Consider the following 15,575-nt stretch of genomic DNA (forward strand, 5'->3'; position numbering starts at 1 on the left):
TTTGAGAAAACTGGTTCGCCACAGTGGCCCCAGCATTCTTTATGGTGTGACAACATGTGTGTTTTGTGTATACTTGTGCCCGATGACCATCGAATTCTGTTATGCATGTCTCAAAACCTTTGGTCATGAAGACAAAGGCCAAATTTGATCAGGCAATTACAATATAACAAAAAAAAACTTTATTATAAAAATACATTCACTCTGAATGTATTTACAAGAGAGGACGCCAGATAAACCATCTTCCCTAGCATAGAACAGGGAAGAACGTGCGAACATGGAGGGTAGTTGAGAGCAAGCAGGCTCACCACAAGGGCCCCAGCATTCTTATGGGGGGACAACGTATGGTGTTTATGTTCACTGTGTGTTTTGTGTACACTTGTGCTTGATGAACATTGAATTATGTTACGCATAGCTCAAGACAGAGGCTGAATTCAGGAAGTGTTTTAAAAACAATTTTTATGTTCGCTCCCCAGCAAGCTGCGGTCGAAAACTAAACCATATTCTGGTTGTCATCCTCTGTTACACAGCAAGCCCGTAGGCTCATGTGTGGACCTTTTTATTTCGTACATTGAGTTATATTATGTATGCCCTGAGACCCTTGGTCATGGAGGCAGAGGCCAAACTCAAGCTGAAAATGTTTAATGCAAGTTCGCCAGTGTAGTTTATGGGGAAAACAGAGCTTAATTGGTGTACTGAAAAACAGGTTGACACTAAACCGATCCCAGTATACAATGGAGGAACAACATGTAGTACCCAGATAGAGCAAAACACCCTCGCAAACAAAAGCATCGCCTTGACCAACTCGTTCCCCAGCGAGAGCCGCGGGGGAAAACACGAGGGAAATTCCAAATGGAGCCGATATTAGCTCAAAGTCATTCCTTAACGAAAAGCACTTGGTTGGACTGCAAAACCATCATGTGTAGATCCAACAGCTGACTGAAAAGCGTGACATACATGCCGCCACCGAAAAATCGAGCAGAGATAGCAGTGCATGCCAGAACACCCGTGTGGTCCATGAACGGGCGAAAGATAAAAGTATAAAAGTAAAATACCTCACATCTCCTGATAGAATCCTGAAGAAATAATGGCACAGGCGAAGCACTCAGCACGTTGGTTCGCCATCACTCTGTTGGGGAATATTCTATTATTCCAGCCCCCTTGTTCTGCAGCCTGGGCTCACTGATCTATGCATGATCCCCTCCGCCACGAGCAGTTAGCTTTGAACGGGGAGAAAGTGAAAGGTCGAGGCCGCTCCTCCATTGCCTTATTCATGTGCAATCTCCCAGAATGACACAGAAAAAGACAATAGGGACAAAGGGGCCAATTTGTTCCTTACCTTCCAACGACGAATTCTCTCATACAGCGTTTTTTAATGTCGACGGCTCAAGACGCACATGGTAACTTTTTTGCACGCTTTGTTCGTCAGAAAATGCCCGCCGATCTAGGCCTCTGAGCATGTCCGACGATGTTCGTTTGCACTCCAAACTTCTCAGACACAGAGCCAAAATCCCAAATGGCTCCCACATATGGAGCTCCAAATCTGGAGGCCATGGAACTGGAACAATTGGGGATAACGCCTCGTGGTGAGAAATTGCGAGCCTCGAAATGCGCAGCTGTCCCTGTCGGACCCTTGTAATGTTTGGGGAAAAACACATTAAAATTACTCTGAAATTTACATTGTATAAACGACATCCTTATGTGTTCGCCACTCATGAGGGAGGATTAATAATCCTCACTTCAACGTGAGTCACTTGAACAAACACGGGCTTAGACAAAATCGTGCACTGAAGAACAGAAATTCTGACTCGATGGCGCCAAAGCGAGCGCTTTTATGGAGTCCATGACGTAGCTCCCTAAAGGCATTGCTTAAGCGCCACCAGGCAATAAATTGCCATGACTGTATAAAGGCTTCAGACCACGTGACACTCAGGGCATGTCCCAATGTGATTATGCAGCTCGAGTTCCTACGAAAGAGAATCATATTTGTCTCCCTGTTGTGTACTTTTCAAAATTTTATTTCAGAAATATCTTATTTTTGAAACCAGACACTAATTTCTAGCTGTTCCAGCAGGCATGTGACGTGTGACTGTTTGTTACCCATAGCAAAAATGGCTCTATTTTAAAGCTAGTTAGCAGTTTTAAAGATCAGAGCCGATGAACAGCAGATATGGCGGTTTTGTTTGTCACACATGTTAAAACAGCAATCAAACGGTCTCAGTGTGTAGTGACTGAAGAGTTTGAATGCAATATTAGCCTAACTGAATGCATCTTCATCGCCTCGTGCTTTTTCAATCTTAACAAGCCCACGTGTATCGCTGCACTGGCATCCTTCATGCACAGAATGTGTGACATAGTATGACACCATGATTTCTTTCCATTTCCTCCTGTTTACAGTGTAATAAATGCATGATGGAATGTGGAACAGTGGTTTGCTGGAGGACTTGGAGCCCGACTCTAAAACCAGTTACAACATTTTTTTAGGAACGTTTTCAAAACCATTGCAGAAAGGTTTCTCAGCCTTACACTGCCATACCGATGCTGCTTTGTCTATTTTATATTTTTCTTCTATTTTTTAAGAAAGAAATCTTGCTTTTCAGACAATAATGACAAACTACGTGTACCCAGGCTACAAGCTACTCATAATTTAAAGCAGTTAAACTAAAAACTATATATAAAATTATATATATATATATATATATATATATATATATATATATATATATATATATATATATATAATATACAGTATACAGTATATACATAATACATATACATAATATATATATATATAATATATATATATATATATATTAGCTACACTTCAAGCTACTAACAAAAAGTAACTAACAATATTAAATGTATTTAGATGCAATAATTTAATATATAAGGTTATTATTATTATTATATGCAATTAGAGCAGTATTAATATGGCACAAAAACAATAAAGATCTCAATAACGGTGGCAGTATTTGAACAGATCAATTTGTATTAAATAGGCCTACATCCAACAAAACCAGAAAACATAATTTATCAAAAACAGTAATGAACAGCAGCATTTAAATAAATATTTTATAAAAAAATTAATTAAAAAAAGGGTTACTTTTGAAATGTATTCCACTACAGATTACAGAATACATGCTGTAAAATATAATTTGTAACATATTCCATTAGATTACTCAAGGTCAGTAACGTATTCTAAATACTTTGGATTACTTCTTCAGCACTGGTAGATTTTTTCACTTGTTTTGACTTTAAAAACTCTGCCAGTACAGCAAGACAAAATACACGTTAAAAATACATTCTCTGAAAAACCTAAATATCTTATGCAGTGTTGTTTCTAAAACAAGATAAATCAAATTGATCTTGTTTTAAGGATTTTTAGATATTTGTACAGGAAAACAATACAAAAATTATTATCAAGAATACGATTTTTGCCCTAATAGAAAAGGTGTTACTAGAAAAAAGAAATTATGATCCAACGTGAATTTTCTTGATAAAAAAAAATATGATTGTACCTGGTAGCATGTGCATGTAAAATGGCTAGAAATAGCATTTTAGCTTAGCATAAAGCTGACAATTTACACAAGGTTTATTTCTATTTCTTGTGCTCCAAACTTACTTCAAACTTACTTCTCTGTCTGCTCGTATGAATGTAACACATCAAAAGAAAGTGTTTCATCACTGTTCAAATGCATTTTGGATCGCATCATTTATATGTATACATTTTTCCATCTGAAAGGACTAAATATTAAATTAAACAAATGACAATAAAATGCAAAGTAATCTCTTCAGTAATCAAAATACTTTTTGAATGTAACTGTATTCTAATTACCAATGATTTAAATTGTAACTGTAGTGGAATAAAGTTACTTATATTTTGTATTTTAAATACGTAATCCCATTACATGTATTTCGTTACTCCCCAACCCTGGACATTGATGGGTTTGTTGTCACATAACTTTTCCTGCAACATTTCATGTGACCCTAAAATGGCTGGTGGTACCTGAATGCTTTTTGGAGAGGTGTCAAATAAGTGGCCTGCATCTAGGGACACAACCTCTCAACAATGGACTCTGAACCTGTCCAGAAATCAAATCCGGTCATGTCCTGAGAAATCTTCCTGATATAAATAGGTTACCAGGATTTCAATTGTCTTGTGCCACCCGCAGTGGGGTTGCAGATACAGAAATGTCCTCTCTGCCTGTCTCTTGCTCTCTCTCTTTTATATCTCGCCTCTACATTGGTCCTCTTCCAGCTATGTTGGGAAGGTCTCTGCCATTCAGTGTAATTTTCCACAATCTGAGTCCAGACCAGGATATCATGAGCACACTCGGGGGTGACAGCGCAACTCTCTGAAAGCAGGAATCAATTCAGGAAGCATGCTTCACATTGAGGTAAAAAATAACAAGCAGTGGTTCCCTCTGACCAGGACTTAAGTTTAGTTTTAATAAAAGCTGAACACACAGTATACAAATTATATGGTTAAATTATTGATACAGTTCACACAGACTTATTTTTCCTTTGTGTCTTTGTGCCTATGTAGCGCATCATTTTGTTGTGTTCTTTTAATGCAAAATAACAGATTTCACTACAAGAGAGTGCAACAGTAGGGTTCCGGATATTAAAAAAAAAAATAAAAAATAAAAAATGTTGTCTTGGGAGATAGGCAGCAATTCAAACATGTAAAAATTGACCAGAATCCTGAGGGGGGAAAAAGCGTTAAAATACAGAAATTCCCATTAAAGCACTACACTACCCATAATCCTTAAGCAAAATCCACCAATCAGAATCAATGCATATATCTTTGTGTTCTTTTAATTCAAAATAAACACAGATTCACTACAATAGAATGCAACAGTAGGGTTCCGGAAGTAAAAAAAAAAAAAAAAAAAAAAAGATAGGCAGCACTACAAACATGTAAAAACAGACCACAAGGCCTGAGGGAAACAAAATCTAGAAATTCTCAGTAAAGCACTACACTACCCCATTCAGAATCGAAAGACCTGAACAGTGATTGCCTAATCCTATGAAGCACTGTGAATGATGAAATTATCTCCATATCTCCATACATACAAATCTCCATACACTCTCAATCAACTTAATTTGTATACAGTATATACTGTACATAGAGTGTTGGGTAAATTACTCAAAAAAGTAATCCACAACAAATGACTAAATACTACTCTAAAATTGTAATCAGATTATTGATTTTTATGACTGCTTAATCAGAAAAGTAATCACATAACTAATTACTTATAATTTACTTTCTAGTAAGTAGTTATTTCCTCATAAAATATTTCAAGTGAACAGTCCTGTATTGTTGCCATTTTCTCTCAATTTTCAGACATCTTTTTGCTTCAAATTAAATCTTATAAGTGTATAGAGAATGTATAGAGAAAATCATAGAGAGAAAAAAAAAACCTTCCAAAAGCAAAGCCCCTAAAAAAGTGGGCTGTCACTGTTGCACTTTAAAGTTAATATAAAACTCGTCGAATTGAGTAGAGAGTACAATATAAGATGAAGTGAAGGCTAGAGAATTTCTCTCTAAGAACATGAGCTTTTAACAAGTTATTGAGGGCAGGAAACCATTTGGTGCAACAGACAGTATTAAGCCAATGCAATACAAGATTATCCAATTATAAGACTAATATGGCTTTAGCAAAGGCAATTGCTTGGATGGGGCTTGCGTTTCACTGCACACCACTAGAAAAAAACAACAACTGCACAATAAAAGCATGTATTCTGTCACATAATCTATGAATCACAATAAACAGTTTGAATGAAAGCCCACGCACACATACACAAACATACACACACACACACACACACACAAACACATAGACAAAATGTCTCTACGCTTCAGCTGGGCATGTTTTCCCTTTCTTAATTGCAGTGAAGTAACCAGACACACAACTGTTGTTTGGTGAAGCAAACACTGAGTAGATCTTATCAGGACACAACAAAGGAGGGGATGGGGGGGGTCTGACAGGGCCGTCTGGCCCCTGGGCTGGTATCACTCCAATTGTAGAGTAATGTATGTCGAAAGCAGCTCGTTTAGCCCAGAGTAACAGATCGGAGAATTGAGATAAAGCAGTCCTGTCCATCACTGCAGCCAAAAATGGTTTGAAATATTCCTTGTAATAATAATGCAACAGAAGCATTTATGGTTGGTTAATTCTGTCACATTTCATTTAAATATGTTGGTATGTCACAATAATAATATACATTTTTTTTTGTTTTTTTTAAGATAACATTTTTTGAGATTTTTGTAAAGATTGATTGGGGGATTTTGTGTCATTTTAAGGTTTTTATAGATTTTGTATAGTATGCAATATTAAATCTCTTCTGTGGAATACATTTCAGCAGATATCCTGTGAGATCTGCGGCGAATACTTCATATTTTGTGTGTGGCGAGAGACGAGCCACCCCACCAGTGTTTGTGTTAACAGGGGCGAAATTCACACCAGGCATGTGCGAGTTATGCAAATGCCATTAGGAAGTGTTTGACACGTCACAGTTTTTTGGCGATCAGCAGCTGCGACAAACCAAAGATATGAAAACTGCCATGTGGCTAAAACACTTAAGATAATTAAAATGTTATTCATAGAAAACAACTGTAGAGTTTTAAAACATACCTTATTATACCATAAGATAAATATGGGTATATTCTCAAAAATATTTAGTTTAAAAAAAAAAAAAAAAAAAAAAAGAAAAAGGAAAAGAAAATCAAACAAATCTCCTCTTTTCACATTAGCCATGACATACTTCTTATCCACTCAGTCTGGACTTGTCATTTTATGCTACACATGTAACAGGCAGTGACCTCCACCCTCTCCTTAAGCAATTCACATTGGAAATGTATTGTATTCATTAAAGTCAGCCTGATGCTACGAGAATTCATTTTATGTCATCTGCTGGTTAATCCAGTGCTTTACAATCTAAGCTGCGGCCTGGCGGTCGGCACACATGCTCCAGATACATTGAGCAGCGGTGCTCATTCGGGAGTCGTGAGTTTGATTACTGCTCGTGTCAAGTATCGATTTGCCCTCACTTTCTGCATCATTTCCAGTCTCTCTGGATAAAAAATTTGACAAAAGCCCAACAAAAATAGTGTAATTTACAGAATAAGAAATTACAGCTCATATTAGACCAAATTTTAACTCATCATGTTGTAGTAAGGTTTCTTCTTATCTTGCTCTCTAACTTGTTACAGTCAATGTGAAATAGCGTTCACAACCCATTTTCCATATGTTATGTGATTTACTAAACAGGACATTCAATTAGAAAAAAATAAAAATAAAATAAAAATGTAGGACAAGGGTTAATTTTAACCATCTAGATTTAATTGTCCACAATAAGACCAGGAAGATATGTTAAGAAAGAAAAAAAAATTATTGATTTTCATGTATACTTTAATTTCTGAAGAGGTAAGCATCAGGTAAATTTGAAGAGTTTGTTGGTAGGAAGAAAATTCAGCAGATATTTTGCCCTGTACAATCGAGAGCCCCTGACATGCGTCATTTTTGCCATGGCAAAAAAAATAAAAAAAAAAAAAAAAAAAAATAAAGGATTTATACGCATAAATCCAGTTTGTTCGGGCAGTAAATATTTCAACTGTCATTTCTCAGCCTGGCGTGGCTGACGCATTGCGTTAAATAAGCACACACAACACGTTGACGCTGAAAACCAGGTGAGCTGTGTCAGAGTGTGAGACATTTGAAGGATGTTTGTATTGAGCACATCAGCACTAGAGTAAAGAGTAATGACTGCTACCTTAAAGTAATTAACTTAGCTCTGCAACTTTGCTGTTTGTCTGAATTAAATTCTTCACTCATTATGTGTCATCTTACACAATGTGGCCGACGGCCTCCAGAAGATCAATGGAGGCGGGGCTGTCAGGTGTCAGTCGCAGACTGATTATCCAATCAGCCGTAACGTGGCCTGCACAAATGTTGTGTCACAGGTCTCACACCTTAATAAACTCCTAATCAACACATCTGAATTTAGATGAATGCACGGCAGCTGCAGCACTGATTTAATCCTATGAAGAGTTGTGGTGCTCTGCTGACAGGCTGTTACATTTGAAAAGACCCCAAAGTGCTGATCTAGGAACAGTATCCTCTTCTATCTTAAGTTTAATCAGTACAATGCCACAGAAGAAAAGAAGGTCAAAGATCAGCGGTTGGTGGCCAGCATCAGGTCAAGCGGAGCAGATATCCCGTGGTCTCTTTTGTTTGTAAATCTCAAGCATCACGGCTCTATCATCACAGAATTTCAGCTATTTTAGGTCTAAAAATTTTAGCTCTGTTATTACAAACCACACAAGGGTTTATTATTATTATTATTTTTAAATAAATGCAGGGTGAAAATGTTATAGTGTCAAATTGTTTTAGCCTGCAATCTGTTTTGAAGTTAATTGTGTACAGAAGTTCTACACTGTAAAACACTGTGTCATGTAACCTAAAAATGTGCATCATGTGGTATTATTATTTTAATATGATTGAATCAACTTGACTATATTGGGTTGCAGCAACAAAAGTCATTTTAAGGGTCAGATCAGGTAAACATAGTTCCTGAAGGTAACAATTTTCCTGTTTTACATTTTGCAGAGCATTGACTATGAAAATACAGTGTTATGGTGTGTACAGTTCAGCAGGCAGGCATCAGTTGAATGTCCAGCTCTCATACTGGACTGCAGCAAATCTTCTACCTCTAATGTATATGTTTATATATATATATATATATATATATATATTATTTTCGCTTTCATATAATTTACTTTAACAATCAAACCTTTTGATAACACAGATTTGATCAGAGTGACGTAAAACTTTCATTCTGATTCACATACTTAGTGTTTGTGCTGAATCAGCACCTGGTCCAATTTCTTAACATGTGAAGAGATCATTTAAAGCAACATTATCTGTGGCAGGAGGTCAGGAGATCTGGGAACACAACGCTTCAGATTAAACTCTCATGATTTACTACAACTGCCCTGATAAACTGTCACATGAACCACACAAGATAAGTCTGACCTGTGACTTCGGAATTTTTTCAACATACCATTTCCTGTTGACTCCAGATTAGATTAGTTAGCTAGAGGATTAGTGGAATATGCAGGAAATGTTTGAACTATTATTCTATTTCAACATTTCATGATACGAATGTACACTACCAGTCAAAAGACTTACGACATTCAAAACCTAAAGGCTTGTACTTAAATGCTTGAAATTAGTTTTGCAGATACACATCAGTTGTGTAAATATATATATAATTTTATTTATTTATGGATGGATGGATGGATGGTTTAGACCAGATAATGAAAGCAGGCAACATTTTAAAATGCAAAGTTTTAAAAAGCATCCCAGGATGAAGCTGAAGTTTGTTGAGAGAATGCCCAGGTTGTGCAGAGCTGTAAAGTAAAATAAAAAATATAATAAAATAGAACAGAATCTAAAATAAAATAAAAAATAGTTTTTATTTGTTAGCACATAATTCCCATACTTCCACTTGTATTGGTATTTAATAGTTTGATAACTCAGTTATTCTATTATTAAATGTTGAATTTGTGGTAAGAAGAAAAATAAGTAGATGTGTCCAGACTTTGAACTGTAATATACATGATTCCAAATGTTCAGAAAGAAATTTAGCATATATTTTTTGGGGGTTTTTTTGTTTTTACTATTATTATCAATTGATCACAAATTTAAATGGCAAATTTAAATTGTAAAAAGAAAAATTGTAATTTATAAATAAAAAGAAATTCATATAAATAAAAAGCAAGATGCAGCTTCAAAAGTTAGTATGTTCTTAACCTTTGAACCTGTTAACCTGTTTCTTACAGCTACCGAAGGGAAAATTACACTGCAGCCCTACATTTCTCGTCAGATCCCCAAATAACAGGTGTGTCTGCTTGAAAATGGGCCTTTCAAGCATGCTTCTGCAAGCCAGCTGAGACACAACCCCTTTGCCTCCAGACCTCTGCTGAGCCTCTCTCTCTCTCTCTCTCTCTCTCTCTCTCTCTCTCTCTCTCTCTCTCTCTCTCTCTCTCTCTCTCACACAGATACTGTTTACCCTGTACTTGGGTTCCTGCCTTATACTCTATGATGTAAAATTGAATTCATCTTTTTTTTTTTTTTTTTTTTTTTTTTAAATACCAGTCCTGGGATAGATAAGTCATGCCCCCTGTGTGTACACCAAACTAAATGCATGTGTAGTTCTGAATTTGAAATAAAATGAATCACTCTGTGGGCTTCATTTACATTTAAATAAAAATAAGCATGCCAGGGTGTAAAGATAAATGCTAAATGGATGTAATCCGTGCTACCAAAATATTCATTTAGAAACTGAATCAGAAAATAAAATGTAAGAAAAACCTTAAAATATAATAATAATAATAATAATAATAATAATAATAATAATAATACAATTAGCATTTTACAAATATAGTTTACTACACAACAACAATATAATAATCATCATCATCATAATAATAATAATACTTATTATCATCATCATCATCATTTTTATTATTATTGTTATTATTTTTATTATTATTATGCTGTTGTTTATTTAAAAAATAACCAATTCATTTTAATCATCTATTTTTTTTTTTTTTTTCAAATGCCAGATATTTAAAAATAAATCAAACTGATTGCATTTCTGAACACACTCTCAAGTCTCTGTTTAGAGTGGTGTCCTGCCCAGTCTGTAGCTGATTAAAATGGCAGCCTGTGTATAAATTCTGCCGTCCTACTGTCACACAAACCTTTCGCAAGCAGAAACAAACGCTTTGATAAAATGGCAGAGAAGGCACCCTGCCTTCCGCTGATTACTGATCGTAAAATAAAAACCATCATAAAATGCAGGTATTTGACCCAACAAAAGCAGCTGAGCACTTTACATAAAACTCCATGTGAAACATGGCTGTTTATTCCCCACAAATTGGAAACCATTTATCAGCACAGCATGACACCCTGTAAACACAACTGAATGAAAAACAGGGGAAGAAACAATCTGATTTGATATTCTGGCACAACTGGAACTATTTTTGATTTTATATACTTAGTCACCAGTCACAGTATAAGGCCCATATGCTGCATGCTTTCTCTAAAGCGATGACACCACTGACCTACCACACCGAGTGTCTATGCTAAAGTGGTCCCTTCGTCGAGCACATGTATGACCAATGTGTTCTGTATAGCCTACTTGGAATGATGGTGGCAGGCTGCATGCACAGACTGACGAATGTGTTGTTTAGTGAGTCCGATTATTTGATTAGGCTGTGCAATCGCTCTGATAAACGCTCTGTTAAAAGAACAATGGCTGTCAATGGCATTACACTGTTGTGCAAAACACACACATAAAATACCATGATCTAATAAAAGTTTTTTTCCACATTTTCAACAAAAGCTTTGGCATGTGTATTATGTAGGTCTCTAGCATGATTTAAGCAGACTTTGTTTGATTTTGTTTAAGGTGGCACAATGCTCGTATTCTACACATTGCCGTACGCAATAAATAAAACGCTCTCCACACGTCTTTGATAGTCACCATTTGGTGATGATGTTTCAATCAGAATTCTTGGCCACAAATCTCATTTTCCACATAATTTTTTTTTTTTTTAAAGAAAATAAAGAAATATTGTTCTTTGTAAACAGAAGACACTATATGACCATGTAAATGGAACAAAAACAGGTCAAGGTCAAAGAAGCATCATTAAGCAAATCTAACGCAACATCTCTCTAACCAAATAAATTTGAAATCATTAATGCAGACACACACAAAAGCACATTTTAATGTAATTCAGATACAACATCTGCACTTTGTAGACATTCAGGACATTCAGACATGCGCTGGGCTTTATAAGAAGCAATCTCTCTTAAACACAAAGCTACGCACTGTGTAGGTGTTATGACATCCATTCATCTCTGCATTACTGAAAATGTAGAAAAAAGCTATTTTTCCACTCAGAGTGAAAATACCTAAGCAAGTTCTATGGTGGATCTCATAATCCCGCTCATGTTTGGCTGTTTTCTTTTCTCTGATGCTGGAAAGGGGGCCAGAAAGAAACAGAGCCAAGGAAAATATTCCTTTGAAATGAAAGGGATAGGATAGTGTTTTCACACACAAACACAAAGACGGGGAGAAATGAACTACAAGCCTTGGTCCCCTTTCACCACTCCAGTTCTCTGGGCCTGGGCTGAAGCTATTAGAGCAAAGGGCTCAAATAGAGCTCAGGCCACTTTGAAATGCTAATGGAGCAGCTTCAAACAGAGTCCATTCAAACTTATACAAATTTAAAAAACATTTTGGCCAGAGAGTGTCTATTTAAAGCATGAACAGTGACATGCAAGAATCCAGACCATAAACCACACACCATGTGGTAAAACTCCACATCTGCATATGGCAAGTCCTGATTCAGAGAAATCCCTGCGCCCTCACACATATACAAACTATATTGGGTACTTTTAATATTTTGCAGGTCTATGAGATAAAATGTAAAAAAAACAAAATTATTATAATGCACTGCAAGATATTTCTTAATGCCATGTTTCCATTGTTACTTACATTGCTGTTTAATAATGGTTAGAAAAGCTTTAATTTACTTTAAACATTATCATAATCCCAAACCTAAAATACAGTTCAGTTCCCGTCAATATAAAATGCATCTCTAGGTCCAGACTGTCCCGGAAACAATCAGGCAAGACTTTCATTCAGCCGACACGGTGTGTTTTTCAGTTCAGTTTTTGCACCTCTCACTTCATGCACTGCATTTCAAACAACACCTAACTGCACAGATTCTTATTAATGCACTGAGCCACGTTTGAATAAAACCAAACGTGATTTGTTCAGTATTCTGGTAATGTTTTACATTGCAGTGTACTTTTACATGTATTATATCTTATTATAATTAAATACTATAGTAAAAATCAACAGTAATAATATAATTACGCGCTCCACAAATAATTGCACATTCATTACACTATTACTTATGTAATTACGATGTAATATGCACACTAATGCAAAGTATGTCCTATATTGTCTCTATACTCCAACAGGATGGATGTTTCAGAGCAGGTCACTGTGTGATCGAGCAGAGAAGTGCTACCGACCACATTCTGCTAATCTCAGTGTTGGCACGGGGGGCTCGGGTGCGGATTAATTATGAATGTGGGGTTAAAGGATCTAATTTTACAGCGGCTGCTCACAAGTGTACAACATTAGATTTAGAGAATGTCAGTTTCAGACTTTCAGTCCCCTAGTTAGCACTCCATCACTGCTGTGCACCCCAAACCATTCTTTTCACATTAATCATCCCGAGGAGTTAAAAACGAGCAAAAAAATCCTGAAATTTATTTTAATTATAGACACAAGACCTCAGTTTAACAACCCAAGTCAAGCTTTAGCAAGTTCAACAGTTGATGTAGGTCATCCCACACTTGTTATGGGAAGCAAATGGCAATGACAATAAATTAAAGTGTGCACACTTCACTGACACCTTTAAAGAATTTCCAGTGGAAGGAAATATCTGATGCCTTGATCTGCTCTATTACCACACTAATAGTTTCCATGCAAAGAAAGAGAGAGAGAGAGAAAGAAAGATAGACAAAGAAATAGAGAGAGAGAGAGAAATGGCAGCCGACCAAATCATTCCACATCTGGTTGTGTTTTGATTAACCATTTCTCAATTAGCCATGGTCCCGCTTTCCATCATTTTAATTACTCTGAACAGAGCAGTTTTGTTCTTTTAGACTCATTAAACTGGAATCCAACTCTTTTCATACAAACTATTTTTGTGACCAATTATTTAGTTATGACATGGAAAATACAAGATGATCAATCATGGAAGCAGTTTATCATAAATATCTTGATCTAACAGCATGCATGAACTGACTCTGATATTTATTTATTTTTCCCCATGAATCTTTTTGCTTAAAAAAAGTTTGAGAGTAACCAATATAAAGTTAATAGTCACGCACTTTAGAGCAACAGGATTTACAAGTATTAAGCGCCTTATGAGCGTTACCAAGAAAGGTTCTTACCTTTTGTGGGTGAACGGATAAGGTTGAAAATCAGATGGAAAGTTAATGAATCAGTTGAGGCAATTATAACAATATCTTATAATAAAAGCAGCGCGTCTCAGCGCACATCGCACACATGCTCCGCTCATTTGGGACGCATCTGAGCCTTTATCTGAGTCTGAGCGCTCACATTCCCGCAGACGAGCGCTCGCTCACTCCTGCGCTCAGCGTTGCCAGAATGAAGGGATGCGGGGGGAGAGAGAGAGTGCGTCCGTCCTGCTGGAGGAGAAAGAGAGGACGCGGATCTGTGCACTGAGCAACCAAAAAAGGGACAAAAATAATGCAAGAAAAAAATAAATAAACAAAAACAGTCCTCTTTATTTATTCAGTCCTTTTCCGTTCTCCAGGTTTGTTGCGGTGAGTCCCGTTCCAGCCGGAGAGAGAGCGGCCCGCGGCTGAAGGATTTTTCTCTGTGAGAGCTGAGCTGAGCTGTGCGCGAGTGGCTGCGTTTAAAACGTGGAACTGGATTCCTGGATCGCAAAGATCGGGAGCGAATAATCTCGTAGCTAAAACATATTACCATGTAGAGCGTGAGTAGGCTACAACTTAAGCAAGGACTGTTGTGGAAGACGATTACGCAGAGCTGAGGAGGAATTTGAAGCAGATTATTTATTTAGTATGTACCACTTTTGGCCATTTTCCATTGGAGTTGAACAGCTACATGTGTCTCATCAGGGCACACTTTGGAGACAGAATCACTCATGCTGTGGGAAGGCCGGGCTGCTCAGCCAATGACTGTAGATGTTTTCTCACTGTAATTCTAGCTCGCATGAAGAGTAAAGGCAGAAGAGTGCAGATTTTCTTCTTTTTTTTTCCTCAATTTGGCCTGAATCTGAAAGAGTGACTGCAGTCGAGGTTCAATAGGGAGGTTGGAGTGATAATACACAGAACAAAGGCACATACAGGCATCTCCCACACACACACACACACACACACACACACACACACACACACACACACACACACACACACACCATTCTCAACACGAACACACTCGGTTAAAGAATTAAATGAAAATGATGTACAAGGAGAAACATGCATTTGGTACAATTTGCCTCGGATATGATCAGGAGTAAAAAAAAAAAAAATAAAAAAACACTTAAAATCCCTCCTACTCCACACCTGGCTTTAATAAAGCCAGTGAGAGACATTTCAGTCAAATACAGCAGCACTAAGGGCACATTTCACAATTTCACTCATACGGCTTACAGCAGGTGAAGTTCACAGCGTAAGAGCGCACACTTGTATTTTCATATGCATAACTTTACATAGTAATAGATCCATTTTTGGGGACAAAAGAGAAAACAGATGTAGTAAAGATCATTCTGATATTTTTTATTTTTTTTATTTATTTATTTATTTATTTATTTTTTGATGTTTATGCATTCATTTTGCTGAAGTAAAACAAAATGCATGCTGCATTCTTGCAGACAACGGAGTTGTAGCAAAGCCACATCCACATTCACAAATATGCACATTCACACACAGATA

The 15,575-nt window shown here is 36.7% G+C and overlaps 1 protein-coding gene across 8 annotated transcripts in view; it reads right to left on the minus strand.

Annotated features, from left to right (window-relative positions):
- LOC127428165 (adhesion G protein-coupled receptor L2-like) overlaps window positions 1-14,566 on the minus strand; it is a 188,366-nt gene extending 173,800 nt beyond the window's left edge. For all 8 annotated transcript variants that reach the window (XM_051676306.1, XM_051676305.1, XM_051676304.1 and 5 more), the window contains exon 1: window positions 14,046-14,566. The gene's annotated coding sequence lies outside the window, so the exon portion shown is untranslated. The remainder of the gene's footprint in view (window positions 1-14,045) is intronic.
- Between the last annotated feature and the right edge of the window lie 1,009 nt (window positions 14,567-15,575).

Source organism: Myxocyprinus asiaticus, chromosome 37 (assembly GCF_019703515.2).
Source record: "Myxocyprinus asiaticus isolate MX2 ecotype Aquarium Trade chromosome 37, UBuf_Myxa_2, whole genome shotgun sequence".
Taxonomy (NCBI): domain Eukaryota; kingdom Metazoa; phylum Chordata; class Actinopteri; order Cypriniformes; family Catostomidae; genus Myxocyprinus; species Myxocyprinus asiaticus.